We start from the raw sequence: 15975 nt of genomic DNA on the forward strand, positions 1-15975 counted from the left end.
GGTGGACAGCCAAGACCAGGGGATGAGAAGGGCCCCTATCGGACCGGAGTCGCTGCCCCTAAACCGCCAGGCACTGGTAGAAGAACAGCAGAAAGATCGGTCACTGAACTATGCTTTGAAGATGGCAACCTGTGTTAGGGAGGCCAGGGAGGTGCCTATAGGTTATTTTGTTAAGGACAACATTCTGTTTCGGAAGTGGTGGCCGTCCGCACGACCTGCAAATGACGACTGGGCAGTATATGAACAGGTAGTACTGCCTTTGAGGTACCGTCAGGAGGTGATGCATCTGGCCCATGATTCCTCCTTTGGTGGTCATTTGGGCATGAAAAAGACCTTGGAACGAATCAATCGACACTTTTATTGGCCCAGCATCAGAAAAGATGTGCAGCGGTTTTGTCGCTCCTGTCATGTGTGCCAGGTGGTAGGTAAACCTGGAAAAGCTTCACCTGTTGCACCATTGCAGCCATTGCCTGTTGAGCAGGAGCCCTTTGCTCACATTATGATTGATTGTGTAGGGCCTTTGCCTAAATCAAAACGAGGCAATGAGTACCTTCTTACCATAATGGATGTGGCCACAAGGTATCTGGAGGCTATCCCACTGAGAAGTATCAGAGCAAAGATAATAGTGGACCATTTGGTTTCTCTTGGGCGGGTCTGCCACTTACTATTCAGTCGGATAGAGGCTCTAATTTCACTTCTAAACTTTATCAGCAGGTCATGTCAGAGTTAAACATAGCACCAAAGTATTCATCTGCGTACCATCCACAGTCACAGGGAGCTATAGAACGGTTTCACAGCACGCTCAAGAGCATGATAAGGACATTTGTCGTAGCGCAGCCTAAGGAATGGGATGAGGCTATACTGTTCTTATTATTTGCTGTTCGTGATGCGCCAACTGAGTCTCTGGGTTTCAGCCGTTTTGAACTTATTTTTGTTCATGAGGTAAGGGGCCCGTTGCATCTGTTTAAGGAACAGGTAATTGAGCCAGTATCACCAGGAGATGTCTTGCAATATGTAATGTCCTTTAGAAACAGGCTCCAGTCAGCCTGTGAGGTCGCAGGAAAGAACTTGGTAAGGGCCAAGGCCCTCATGAAGGCCAGGTATGATAAAAAGGCTGTAAGGCGCACTTTTGATCCAGGTGACCTTGTGTTAGTGTTGGTCCAAGGGGGCACGTGATCAGTTGGGACCTGGTTTTGCTGGTCCATACAGAGTGTTGAGGAAGGAAGGTGACCTGAATTACATCTTAAGCGCTCCTGACAGGAGGTGTAAAACCAGACTTTGTCACATCAATGCATTAAAGGCATTTGAGGGTCGGGAAGTAGCGGTTGGTTGTGCAGTGCCAACACTGATAGAGAAGGGAGGGTCAAGTGCTGGTGGCAACGAGATGACCTCTCCTCCAGATATTGTGAGTGCCAGGTTTTTCAACACCCAGGCTCGGGCTGTGCTTGAGGAAAACTTGCAGCATTTGACATAAGCTCAGAGGCAGGATGTGTGTCATTTGGTTGATTCTTATCCTGTGCTATGCAGAGACGTGCCAGGAAGAACTAATAGGGCGGTGCATGATGTCGACGTTGGCGATGCCATCCCTATAAAACAGCACCCATACCGTTATCCCCCACATAGAAAGGAAACTGTCCAAGAGGAGGTTGAATATATGTTGCAGATTGGGGTCATTGAGTCCTCTGACAGTGCCTGGAGTTCACCAGTGGTGTTGGCAGCACAGGAAGGGAAGGCAGACAGGTTTTATGTAGATTACAGAAAGCTTAACAGTGTGACCAGAGCTGACACTTTCCCTATTCCTCGTCTTGAGGACTGTATTGATCAGGTTGGTCAGGCCAGGTATGTGACCAAGGTGGATCTCCTGAAGAGTTATTTTAAAGTGCCCTTAACAGAGCGGGCAAGTGAGATGTCAGCTTTTTTTACTCACAATGGTCTGTACAGATTTAGGGTTATGCCGTTCGGTATGAAAAATGCACCAGCCTCTTTTCAGCGCTTAATGAATTCTGTCCTATATTGATGATGTGGTTACCTTTAGTGAAACCTGGAAGGAACATATGGAGCAGGTAAGGGAGCTGTTTGAAACTTTCAGGCGGGCTGGGCTGGTGGTAAATTTGGCCAAGGGTGAGTTTGGCAAGGGTAAAGTGACTTACCTTGGACATCAGGTTGGTTATGGAGCAGTGCTTCCAAGAATGGAGAAAGTCCAAGCAATTGTAGATTTTCCTGTCCCACGCACCCGCACACAGCTAATGCGACTCTTGGGGATGTGGGGTTTCTATCTTCGGTTTGTGCCGAATTTTGCCACCGTTACAGCCCCTTTGACAAACCTCTTGAGGAAGAGTGTGAGGTGGGTCTGGTCAGAGAGCTGTCAGGAAGCGCTCACCAAGATCAAAGCCATGTTATCTAGTCCCCCAGTGCTCCGAGCTCCAGATTTCCGTCTGCCATTTCTGCTCGCCGTTGATGCTTGTGACGTCGGTGTATGGCTGTTCTGCTCCAAGTAGGGGAGGATGGTTGTGAAAAACCAGTGGCCTACTTCTCCAAAAAGCCTAACAAACAGCAGCAAGCATATTCAACCATTGAGAAGGAGGCCCTGGCATTGGTTCTGGCAGTGAAACATTTTGAGATCTATGTTGTCAGCAGTGAGAAGGTTGTGGTGTACTCCGACCACAACCCTGTGGTGTTTCTGGCTAAATTTTTACCTAGTTCCACCCGGCCTGAGTGATTAATAGGGCGTTGGAGGACAGGTGTTGAGAGGAGTTACAGAGGAGTTACAGAAGAGTTACGGAGAGTTACGGAGAAGAGTGACCCTGAGGACCTCGAGGAGAGATAATTACTGTGTGTCCTTTCTTTTTTGCGATTACGTTCGTTTAAGTTTTGTCTGCATGCTACATGTTACACATGAACTGTCAAATGGAGTCCGAACGTAACTAAGTGTCGGACCGCTGGGAGCGAGCTGACCAAGTGACGGGCGTTGAAGGAGGCCGACGACGAAGCAGGTGAGCCCACGCACACTTCACCCCCTAGCCTGGCAGCCGAAACGTTCCCCTTTGAAATGTATGAACGGGCAGCCAAGCCTCGGAAGCCCTAGACGCGAGTATATGCCTATTTGGAAGTAGTAAAATACCCGGGGTTGTGTTGGCCGTGTCATAATATCACTACGCAAGTTATTGATAATACATTCAAAGTCATTTTTTTGGGTGTCAAACCTGTAACAAGTAGGACAAATTTGTCCGCTACATATGCATGAAAAAAAACAAATGCTTAAAAATATTCAATAATGATAACAATATTCAATAGGCAAGTCATTAAGTAATACATTGCCGTTCAGTAAAGTGTCAAACCTGTAAACAGTAGGACCATTTTGTCCGCTACATAGGCATGAAAAAAACTGATTAAAAACATTCAATAATGATACAGATATCAATAGGCAAGTTATTTATATTACATTCAAAGTCATTTTTTTGGTAAAGTGTCAAACCTGTAAACAGGCAAGTCATTAAGTAATACATTGGCGTTCAGTAAGGTGTCGAACCGGTAAAACAGTAGGACCATTGTCCACTATACATAAAACTAATCACATAGTGTGTGTGTGTGTGTGAGAGAGAGAGAGGACAGAGGGAGAGAGAATAGCCCCATTCACACTATCATTTGGATGTGGCTTTAGTACTACAATTCCCACCTCCGTCTCAGTGTGAATCTCTCGAAGGTTGCGAGGGGCGCTGATACGCCTCTGGAGGTACTATCGGGGCAGTATTATTGGTGAACTGAACCAGTAGCCCCATTCACACAGGAGAAGACGCATGAACGCCGCAGCAGCGGTTCGACAATTCTCCGCCGATGGTGATTCACACAGAGCGAAGCATCTCCGCCTTAAAGACGGACCGCCTTGGATTCACACAGAAAGCCAGTGCTGGGGCTCCTAAAGAGTGCGTGATGGTACACGTCATGATGATGACGTTGGTGTGTCTTCAAGGTGTTTACCTGGTTTCCCGCCATCAATCTGACTCCCCCTCTCACAGGGACGGAGGCTGTTTTCTAGGGGAAAGTTAACTAAAGTCTGCGTCGGGAGGGCTGACCATCGCTGTGATTTACTTTCATCACAAACTTGGTGAGTACATTTTTTTGCTGGTGACAGACGCTGTTTTTTGGGCAGAAATGTGACGAAGAGTCAGTAGGATGGGCGGGAGGACGGACGCTTCACCACATGTATCTGTGTTATTTTTTTTCCTCATAAATTGCCAAAGACAGTTATTGCAACTATATTACTTTTGTTCGGTCATGTTGCTTTGTGGGACATTTCTCTTAATTAAAGGAGAACGCCAGAGAATATTTCCAAAGAGTTTGGAAATAAAATATGGAGGGGCGTGCGCTTTAGAGTCTGTCTATGCAGGTCACACGCACATGCTGACCCGCTTCCGCCACGGGCTGATCACCGTGGTACTACAGAGTCAACTAAATCATTTATATATATATAAGTGAAAGGAAATTCACTAGAAACTGAGCAGGATTTGTTTGAGCACTGGATAAAGATATGAAATCACACACACACAGCAAACAGGAAAAAGTGTCTCAAGAGGTCTATTGAAAGGCTCACAAATAAAGTAATTCAGTCGGTAAGGGGAACACACTGCTTATGAAAACTCCCACGGATATAGATATATATAAACTCATATAAACACTGCATGTATGATATGTAAAGCACCAATTAATAAGGGAAAGTTAACATCGAAAATAAATAAACTATTAATAAAATCTGTATAAATAGATCTGTAAAAATCTATCTATAACCTATAAATATATATGTAGATCCATAAAGTGGATTCTAAAATCTTTTACTGAACGGGTTAATCACTGACTGACTCACTTTCAACAAGGATGTTCGTAGGAGTACGAGTGTGAAGGCCTTGTGTTCGTTTGTGTGTGAGATGTGTTTTGACTGGGCAGAGAAGTATTGAGATACTGTATGTGCTTTGACAAACTGCTTTCTGCATGTTGAGCAGCTGGCTTACAGGGTTCCAAGTAGAAAAGTTCATGTGATTTAGGTGTGATCCAAATTTAGATGAAAAACAGCAAAATAGAATTGTGCAATTACATACTGCGAATTAAAAAAATGGGGTTTTGCGGGCGTTGTCATTTTTAAGTTGTGGCGCAGTTGAAATTCATAAGTTAGGTGTGGCTATAAAGGCCAATCGCTATTTTGGAACAGTGGCGCAGAAGCAAATCAGAAATAGGTGTGGTTGTGCTATTAATCGCCATTTTGGAGTTGTGGCGCAGTTGAAATTTAGGAGTAGGTGTGGCTTGGAAGACCACCATTTTGATCGCCATTTTAAATCAAATGTTTGCACAGTTTAAATTCATGGTACACGTAATTTTTGCCTGGAGTGGTTTGGCAGACCGCGAGACAGGGGGGGGGGGGGGGGCAACTGAGTGCTCTCAGCACCAACTGAGAGGACCTAGCAGTTAGTTATAGGCCAAAATAGCATAGCTACCTGAAAGGCTAACCTAAGTGTTAGCATTTAAAATTGATTACAGCTATAACCATAGCCTAGCTTAGCATAACTAGCATAGCTTAGGCTAAATAGCATTGAGCTAAAAAACTAGCATATAAAATTAGACTTTGTGTATGACCATAGACTAGCTTAGCATAACTAACATAGCTAAGGCTAAGCTAATTAGCATTGAAAAAAAAACTAGCATTTGAAATTAGACTGGGTATTGCCACAGCCTAGCTTAGCATAACCAATATAGCTACGGCTGAACTATCTACCATTAAAGCTAGAGAATTAATTCAATTCAATTCAATTTTATTTATAGTGCCAAATCATAACAAAAGGTATCTCAGGACACTTTACAAACTAGGTAAAGACCACACTCTTTGTCTTATTTATGATTTACATAGACCCAACAATTCCCCCGTGGAGTACGGTGGCAACGAAAACCTTCCCTATTACAGGCAGAAACGTCAGACAGACCCAGCTCTGTGGAGGACGGCCATCTGTCTTGACCAGTTGGGGAGCAAGAAAAGGAGAGAGAAAGAGAGAAAAGACGGACAGATGGACAGAGAGAGACAAAGACAGACACAGAGACAGACACACATCCAGTAACTATAATAATATCTATAGTAATGTGAATGTGACTTATATGTTATGGCAGTTAATACAGCAGAATAGTAGAAACAAGCCCAGCTAAGGTTATAAATTACAATAGTAGCAGGAAGCGTCATGCAGGACCACGGCAGCAGGTACCACCACGATCAGCAGAGACCTGGAATAGTATCTGGAAAAGTATTATCCCCCGGCAGACTAGGCCTATAGCGACATAATCAAGCAGAACAAAATCAGCTTAAAAAAAACAACAATGCTAAGGGCTCGTAAGCCCTAGCTGTAAGCTTTATCAAAAAGGAAAGTTTTAAGTTTACTCTTAAATATGGGGACTGTCTGTATTCCGAATAACACTTGGGAGTTGGTTCGACAGGAGAGGAGCTTGGTAGCTGAAGGCTCTGCCTCCCATTCTACTTTTGGAGACTCTAGGAACAACGAGTAGCCCTGCATTCTCAGAGTGCAGCGATCTAGTCGGGTAATAAGGTACTATGAGCTCTTTAGGATACGACGGAGCCTGACAAATATGAGCTTTGTAGGTAAGGAGAAGGATTTTAAATTCTATTCTAGATTTTACAGGTAGCCAGTGCACAGAAGCTATTACAGGAGAAATATGTTTGTTTTAGTTAGTAAACCAGCTGCAGCATTTTGGACCAACTGGAGACTCTTAACAGACTTATTGGAGCAGCCTGATAATAAGGAGTTGCAGTAGTCCAGCCTATAAGTAACAAATTCATGGACTAGTTTTTCTGCATCTTCCTGAGACACAATGTTCCTAATTTTCGCAATATTACGTAGGTGAAAATATGCCAAAGTACAATGACTTCAGTTTTATCTGAGTTTAACATCAGAAAATTGCAAGTCATCCAGCTTTTTATTTCTTTAATGCACATTTGAAGTTTATCTAACTGATCAGTATCTTCTGGTTTGATCGACAAATATAATTGTGTATCATCAGCATAACAATGAAAGTTTATGTAGTGCTTCCTTATAATATTTCCTGCAGTAGAAAATATAAGGTGAATAGAATCAGAACCCTGTGGGACTCCGTGACTAACTTTAGTGTGAATGGAGGATTTGTCATTAACATGTACAAACTGAGATCTATCTGATAAATATGACTTAAATCAGCTCAGTGCGGTTCCTTTAATGCCAATCGGATGCTCCAGTCTCTGTAGCAGGATGTGATGGTCAATAGTGTCGAAGGCAGCACTAAGATCTAGTAAAACAAGCACAGAGACAAGTCCTTTGTCTGAAGCTATTAGAAGGTCATTAGTCATTTTTGCCAGTGCTGTCTCAGTGCTATGATTCATTCTAAATCCTGACTGGAAGTCCTCAAATAACTCATCATGTAAAAAGTCACACAGCTGATTGGCGACTAATTTCACAAGGGTTTTAGAGAGAAAAGGAAGGTTAGATATAGGTCTAGTTGGCTATTACCTCAGGATCAAGACTGGGCTTTTTAAGAAGAGGTTTAATTACAGCTACTTTAAAAGACTGTGGTACATAAGACATGTTAATCATATCTAATACAGGAGTGCTAACGATAGGTTACTTAAAGAAGTGTTACCTATTTGGAATAGAGTCTAGGAGACAAGTAGAAATAGTAGATGTTAATTTGTTAAGGTCCACTGTAGAAAAGCAGTCCAAGAACATATCAGGACATACAGTTGGTTCCTGGGTTTGAAGAAAAATTGGTGCCAACTAAGTTTATTTTGTCTCTAATAGTTATAATTTTGTCATTAAAGAAGGTCATGAGGTCGTTACTACTGAGGGTTATAGGAATACATGGCTCAATAGAGCTGTGGCTCTCTGTCAGCCTGGCTACAGTGCTGAAAATAAATCACACAAAATAAATGTTCTTATTTTCCTCTATTAAAGATGAGTAATAGGCTGCTCTGGCATTACGGAGGGCCTTCCTATGATTTTTGACTTTCATGCCAAGCTAAGCGAGATTCTTCTAATTTAGTAGAGCGCCATTTACTTTCTAATTTTCGCGATACTTGTTTTAATTCAAGGGTTTGTGAGTTATACCAGGGAGCTTTCTTCCTCTGTTTCATTATCTTCTTTTTTAACAAAGCAACAGAGTCGATGGTTGTTCGTAGTCAGCCTGAAACACTGTCAACAAGGTGATCAATTTCAGAGAAACCAACGTTAGTGCAGAAATCTTGAATATTAGGATAAGGCATTTAATTAAATGCAGATGGAATCGATTTCTTAAATTTAGTTATAGCACTATCAGATAAACATCTAGTGTAGAAACTTTTGTCTAGACGTGAGTAGTCCTGTAATATGAATTCAAAAGTTATTAAATAATGGTCTGATAAAATAGGATTCTGTGGAAAGATTATTAAGTCATTGATTTCCACACCATAAGCCAAAACAAGGTTGAGGGTGTGATTAACACAGTGAGTAGGTTTATGTACACTCTGACTAAAACCGATCGAATCTAATAGAGAGATAACCGCAGTACTAAGGCTATTATTAACAACGTCCACATGAATATTAAAATATCCTACCAGGGGGAGGCCTAATTTTGGATACTAGGGGTGTCCAGAGATTCCTAAAGGGGAGGGTCAGTTTCCAGTGTTAGCGGTGGAGGCTGATGAAGAACCTATGCTGCAGGTTCAAATTGAGGGTAGACAAGTACCAATGCTAGTGGACACTGGAGCCACTCACACATGTGTGGGTCCACAGTTTGCGACGCACCTCCCCATGTCAGACAAATTTGTTGAGACAGTAGGATTCCCGGGGCAAAAGCAGCTAATTCGAATGACGTCTCCAGTAAAAATAACCACAGAAAACGAAGAAATTAAAATCCCAATACTGGTTGCGAAACACCTGTCAATTTGATTGGAAGAGATGCATTGTGTAAAATAAACATGACAATTTTGAGTTCGGCAAAAAATATGCAAAATTTACAAAACACCGAAATATTTAAAAGTACAACTTTTGATACAAAAAGAAGAGGCTGAGGATGAACGAAACATTTGGAGAAGGCGAGGTGCAACAATGAGTGAACAAGGGTTATGGAGGCCCCAGTGACGTTGTTGTCCATGTTAATTTCTGAAGTGCACAGTCTAGATCACTGTGCAAGGGGGGAAGTGATGAAGAAACTTCAACAACAAGGTTACTGGTCACCTTATATGCAAGCAATGGTGAACGAGATGTTAAACCAATGTCAAGTATGTGCTCAAAATAATGTAAAGAAAGGTCTGAAAACACCTGTTGGACATATTCCAGTACCAGAAGGTCCATTTAAACATCTAGTTATGGACTATGTCGATATGATAAAATCAGTTCAAGGCAAAAGATACATGCTTGTGGTAATCGACAGATTCAGGAGAATTGGTGCGGATCGAGGTGTTGCGTAGGAAGTGGCATCAACCGCGTTGGGAAGGACCGCACCAGGTGGTCAAGGATCAAGGATGAAGGGAACCCAACGGCAGAAGCCGGAGATGAGAAATGTGGTAAAACTGACTGTGACATTCCTGTGTGTTCAGAGGTGGATGACTGTGGAGAGCAGAACCGTGCCAAGCCAGGTAAGCCAGCGAGATTCCACAGAAAGAAGGAGTCAGAGACGAGGAAAAGGCGATCCAGCCCCGGACAGGGATCCACCAGTCTAAAACAGATGAGTATGATGCAAAATTAAACACTCTGTGCCATCTGCCAGCATTGTCAGATAGAAATAAATTTACAAACCCATTTGAGCGTCTAACACAGGAAAGCATAAAAATGCGAAAGAAAGGACAGAGCCATACAGCATGGATTTGGGAAGATAAGAAGATAAAATACTTCCAGAACAAGTTACAAGGCCAGAGGTACCGGAGAAGTTAGAAGGGAACAAACTACTTAGGACAGAGGTGGTAACAGGAGGCAGATTAAGGGCGCACTCCCACTGTCGTTCTGTACCGCGCCAAAACTGTTTTTTCAGCTAAAGCCTAGTACGTTTAAGCAGTGTGAGTGCACCCGTTCCGCGCATAACAGCCGACAGCGGGCCGCCCACGGCCCGCTTGAAAGAGGTGGGCTTTAGCAGAGCCGTTTGCACATGTACGAGCACGAGCGTGTGCACGTGCACGAGCACGAGCCCTACGGCGTTAGCGCAATGTGCGCCTGTTCGGACATAGAAAATAGAACGACGGACCATGCGCGGACATTTAACAACAACAACAATGGTGGTGAAAGGTTCACGTTGGTGTGATGCGGAGGTGGAGTGTTTACTGCAGATTTGGTCGGATGAAAATATTCAAAAACAGTCGACAAGACGCACAAAAACTCCGAGGTCTGTGGAAAGATTTGTAAACAAAGCCACACACACGCAATCAATACGTGTGACGTGTTACGGCGTGATGTCGTATGGACAGCAAGAAGCATTGGCCGAGGCCCAGGCAGTGTGAGTACAAACGGGGCTGGGGCGCGGGGGGAGAGGGAGGGGGGACAAGTATCCTAAAGCCCGGGTCGCGGTGTGGAAGGACAGTGTGAGTGCGCCCTCAGACTACACATCCCTGAAGAACGAACAGGTTTGGTAGAAAGAAGAGAAGTGACGATTTCAGAAATCCTCAAAGATGAAAGTAGGCAAGTTATATGTGGGTGGATGTCAGATAAGTTAGGACCGTCAGTGTGGGACTATGGGGCAGTAAAATGCGTGCCGGTAGTGCGAGAGGCGTTGTGTGGATGGATTATGGAAGTAGATAATGCAGCAATTAATATTGGTAAAACATAAGAACTCAATAGTGTTAGCGCTGCAGAAATAGGTGGCCAGATGAAAAGATAAAGTACGGTGGAGTGCAAGGTATGCAAAGCCAACCATGGACGTGCTGTGTGAAGGGTTGGCGAGGGATGCGATGGCCGCGCCTGAAGAAGTGACTACACCTGTGAGTACGATTATTACTACAACTAAAAGTATTACAACACCAGCGAAGACTACTACTACAACTAAAAGTATTACAACACCAGCTAAGACTACTACTACTACAACTCAAAGTATTACAACACCAGCCAGAACCACGGCCACACATAAAATCATTACAATCAGTACAACAACCCAGAGAACCGGCAGGTCTGAGAGCATTTAAACCCAAGTGGGTATGGCCAAAAGAATATAAAGAGATTAAAGATGAGCTGGAGACTCGAGCCGCACAGAACTATTGGTAAAATAGTGTGTGGGCTATGGCCAAAGACCTGACGACAAATGACTGTTTAGTGTGTTCTAAAAGTCTCGGAGCGAGACCTGCAGTAATCCCAGAAAAAATATAACTCTAGAGAGTGTGTAGAGTATCAGAAACAAGTTTACTAAGAATAAACATGCACCAACGTTCTTTCGCCAAACTGTGTGTGGTCTTGGATATAGATTACTATATGGTTCTCAGAGAATACATACATATTTGAGATTTGGAGACTATAAATACGACATAAAATGTGCCAATTTTAAGACACAGGCTGCCGAAGACGACACCCAGCCAACAAATTACAACATAGACCGAGAGGCTGAATACGAGTGCTTCGTGAGCGGAGTCTTCAGGGATCAAGGTGGTGTTGAAGTAGGAAACACAACCGTAAAGTGTGGTGTTACATGGGTACTGTCCTGGTTTCCACATGTAAACAAGACATCAATTACGTCGCCAGTGTGGTTCGAAAACCCTTCAGGGACTTTAGAACAGGTTTGTACTAGTGTAACCATGACTTTGCCCACACTATCTTTTTCAGTGACCAGACCTTTCCCATCGCAGACAGTTATTGGATGTGTGGAGAGAATAGAGTAATAAATGTATTACCAATAAGGTGGGTTGGGCTGTGCACATTAGTAAGGTTTAAGGTGCCTACAACTGTGATATATTAAGGAGTGGACGAGTTAGTTGCAGGAAAGACCCAAATGAGAAGAAGTCTTATGGAGGACAGGGAAGTGTACTTGGATGTGATAGGACAACCACGAGGAATTACATACGAGTTTAAGGCCCGAGATAGGATTAAAGCGGGTCTTGAGTCTATCATACCGTGGATCAGTGTTAACAAGAATGTAGAGTGGATAAATTATGTATACTATAACCAACAGAGGCTGCTCAATTACACCTTAGAGGGCTTTGAAGTATTTGGTGCACAGTTACATGCGACCTCTGAAATTACGAGACAAAACAGGCTGGCGTTAGATTGGCTGCTAGCCGAACAAGGAGTATGCTACATGTTTGGGGAGAAGTGTTGCACATACATACCAAACAATACGGCCACTAATGGAACTTTTTCTATTGCTATGAATAAATTGAAGAAGTTGCAGGCCGAAATGACAAAAAATGCTGGCAGAGATGCACGTGAGTGGAGAGGACTAGAAGCAATAGCCGGAGAGTGGAAAGCGTTATGTATAAAAGCTATTGCGATTATTTTCATAGTGTTAATTATTGTAGCATCCCTACACTGTTGCATCATACCCATACTGAAAATGTGGATCCAGGGAATGTGGTATAAGCGGGCAGTGGAGGATACAAAACTACAAATGGCTCAACTGGAGTAGGTTAACTGAACCAATACCCAGGGCAAATGAACTATGGAATGTCTGCATGGCTTCTGATTCTCTCTTTTTCTCTTTTGAAGCAGTAAGGAGGATGGTGAAATGTACACAAACTAACTGAGAGAGCACGTTAGTAAGTCAAGGTATTGCACAGCTATATCAAGTAATATGTATAAGGTTCAAAATGTAACAAAACCATTCCACCACCCACTGCGGTACATAGATGTCTTTTTTCTATTATATACATATTTGTACAACTGCAAGCATTATCTTATGTTTGATACTGGTCTTTCAACTGTTAAATATCATTGCTGATGTTGGTAAAACCTCTAAACCGGTTCAATGTTTTAAAAAACATGTCAGAGTGTTTTCTTCATGCCACGTTTAAAAAAATCAGTGGTTTTTTTTAATGAATGTTTCTCGGTAAGCTCAGTCGGTAGAGCATAACAGTCTTAATCTCAGGGTTGTGGATTCAAGCCCCACATTGGGCGATCAGCCACTACTTTACAGCAAAATTGGCAGTTATTGATGTATGTTTTTGTTAACTAGGTCATAATTTGTAATCATAACCCTCACTTCTGTAATTTGTGTGAAGGTTATGCTCATGACTATACCACATGGCATAGTACATAAAATTACAGATATTAGGCTGCATTCATGTTTTCTCAGTGTGTATGGCATCTGTGTCTTGAGTCAAGGTATTGCACAGTTATATCAAGTAATATGTGTAAGGTTCAAAATGTAACAAAACCATGGGTCCATCACCACCCACTACTGTACATAGATGTCTTTTTTTCTATTGTATACATATTCGTACAACTGCAAGCATTATCTTATGTTTGATACTGGTCTTTAAACTGTTAAATATCATTGCAGATGTTGGTAAAACCTCTAAACTCGTCCATTGTCTTCAAAAATGTTTCAAAACATCTGTGGTTTTCGAGACCCACATTAGGCGAGCATGAGAGTCTTAGTCTTAGGGTTGCCAATGTCAACTTAGTCTTAAGAAACTGTGTGTTAAGTAAATAAGCCATAAGAGGGTGATGCCAGTACTGTAGTTATCGACAGGTTTTGCACGAGTGTTTCAGATATACCATGTCGTTTTTGTAAGGTACAAAATGTAACAGACCCTGGGGCTTTATGGTAGAACAATGTATTATAAAATAGAAAGGGCTACAAGAAGGAGTCAGCAGAGAAGTCTCACAGCTATCAAGGGGAATTTATTGAATCAAGTTTAACACTCATCACAGAGTCTAAATTCCAAATCCTACATTCCTAAATTCCAAGTGTCTCTTAACAGAACTTCCTGTCTTATACTGATGTTCGTGTGCTGACAACGTTTACACGCCCCATCAGGTCTTTCCAATACACGCCCATACATTTACAATCAGTAGAGTCTACTTTGTGTCCAGATGTCATCATGCCCAAATACAGTTCTATTGTTTTCTAAACAGAATGTGTGCTTATCAGGCCTATGATGAGAACACTGTGACCTCGTCCTGTTATTCACTTTCTCAATCATGTTTTCTTCCACAGCTTCCATCACCCAGTTACTAGAGTTGTTCATAGATGTCTTTTTTTCTATTGTATACATATTTGTACAACTGCAAGCATTATCTTAGGTTTGATACTGGTCTTTCAACTGTTAAATATCATTGCTGATGATGGTAAAACCTCTAAACTCGTCCATTGTTTTGTAAAACATGTCAGAGCGTTTTCTTCATGCCACGTTTCAGAAAATCAGTGGTTTTATTCATAAACGTTGCTGGGTTAGCTCAGTCGGTAAAGCATGAGACATTTAATCTCTGGGTCGTGCGTTAATGTAACCCTCGCTTCTGTAATTTGTGTGCAGGTTATGCTCATGACTAACCACATGGCATATTTGCAAAGTACAACATAGAATTTGAAAGATATTAGGCTGCATTCATTCATTTTATTTTGTATTATTTATTTGTTGGTTTTATGGTCTGTCTGTGAAGGAGAAGAACTGTCTCTGCAGCATCATTAAAGTCTGTAGCAAGATCATTGGAGTCCAGCTTACAGACTTAAGCTCCATCTGGAAGAAAAGGGTCAGCTAGAAAGCTAGGAAGGTAATTTGTCATCCTGACCACATTCATAGTCAGGAATTCTGATTGATGCCCTCAGGGTGGCGTTACCTTGCATCCCCTAGGAAGATGTGGAAGAAAGTAAGGCTTTATCATGGAAAAAGTGTGCGTGCAACAAGAACAGTGGATAACCAGAAATAAAGGCTGATAAGAGCACATCCTGCCAAGTGTATATGAGGACTATATATGGGCATGTTTGATGATGTTCTGGACACACAAACACACTAGGAGAGCCTGGGAGGTGATGGCAGTAATAGGAGTGTATATATGAAATCATGGGGCATGTAAACTTTGTCAAAACACTAACATCAGTATAAAGTCATTTGGGGATTTGTGTGAGGAAGGTGTAGTCAGAGCTTCTGTCAATTTGTGTTAATAAAATCCCCCCTTGATGGCTGAGACGGTCTCTGCTGACTCATTTGTAGATCTTTCTATTTTTATGATACATCGTTCTGCTATATAGTGATGAACACTGACGTGATCGGTTTGGACCTGCTCGCTTGTGCGCTGGCTGAGTTTCCTCATCGGAGCTGTGCAGAGGGCGCCAAAAAAGGTAGGATTTTTTTTCCTATCCCGTACAGTATACCTCTGATGAAATTCAGCCCAACTCAATGCAGCATTTTTGATATCCATCCCCAATTGAACAGAGTCAGCTGAGACCTCTGGCTGTCTTGTGTTCCTGCATGCAGGAAAGGTGCTGTAAATCTTTACAGTTTGCTATAATATAACAAGAATTTTAAACATCGGACTGTGTCAGCAGCTGTGATACAAAAGGAAAAACACAGAGTTTGTGAATTAAAAAATATGTAGGGGCGTGCGCTTTAGAGTGTCTATTTAGGTCACACACACATGGTGACCTGCTACCGCCACGGGCTGATCACCGTGGGGCTACAGAGCCAACTAAATCATTAATATATACGTGAAAGGAAATTCACTAGCAATTGAGCAGGATCTGTTTGAGCACTGGATAAAGACAGGGAAACACACACACACAGAGAAAAAGAAAAAGTGTCCCAAAAAGGTCCATTGGAAGGCTCACAAATAAAGTAATTCAGTCAGTAAGGGGAACACACTGCCTATGAAAACACCCACACAAAAAACATATCAACTCATATAACCACTGCCTGCATGATATGTTAATAAAGGAAAGTTATTGTTTTACTATTTTCTAAACAGAAAAGAGTGTTAAAATAGAATAATATAATCTATACATCTGAAAAAATCTGTCCATAATCTGTTAAACGAAAAGAATACAAACTTTTACTGCGGCTCA

Source organism: Echiichthys vipera (genome assembly GCF_963691815.1).
Source record: "Echiichthys vipera genome assembly, chromosome: 12".
Taxonomy (NCBI): Eukaryota; Metazoa; Chordata; class Actinopteri; order Perciformes; family Trachinidae; genus Echiichthys; species Echiichthys vipera.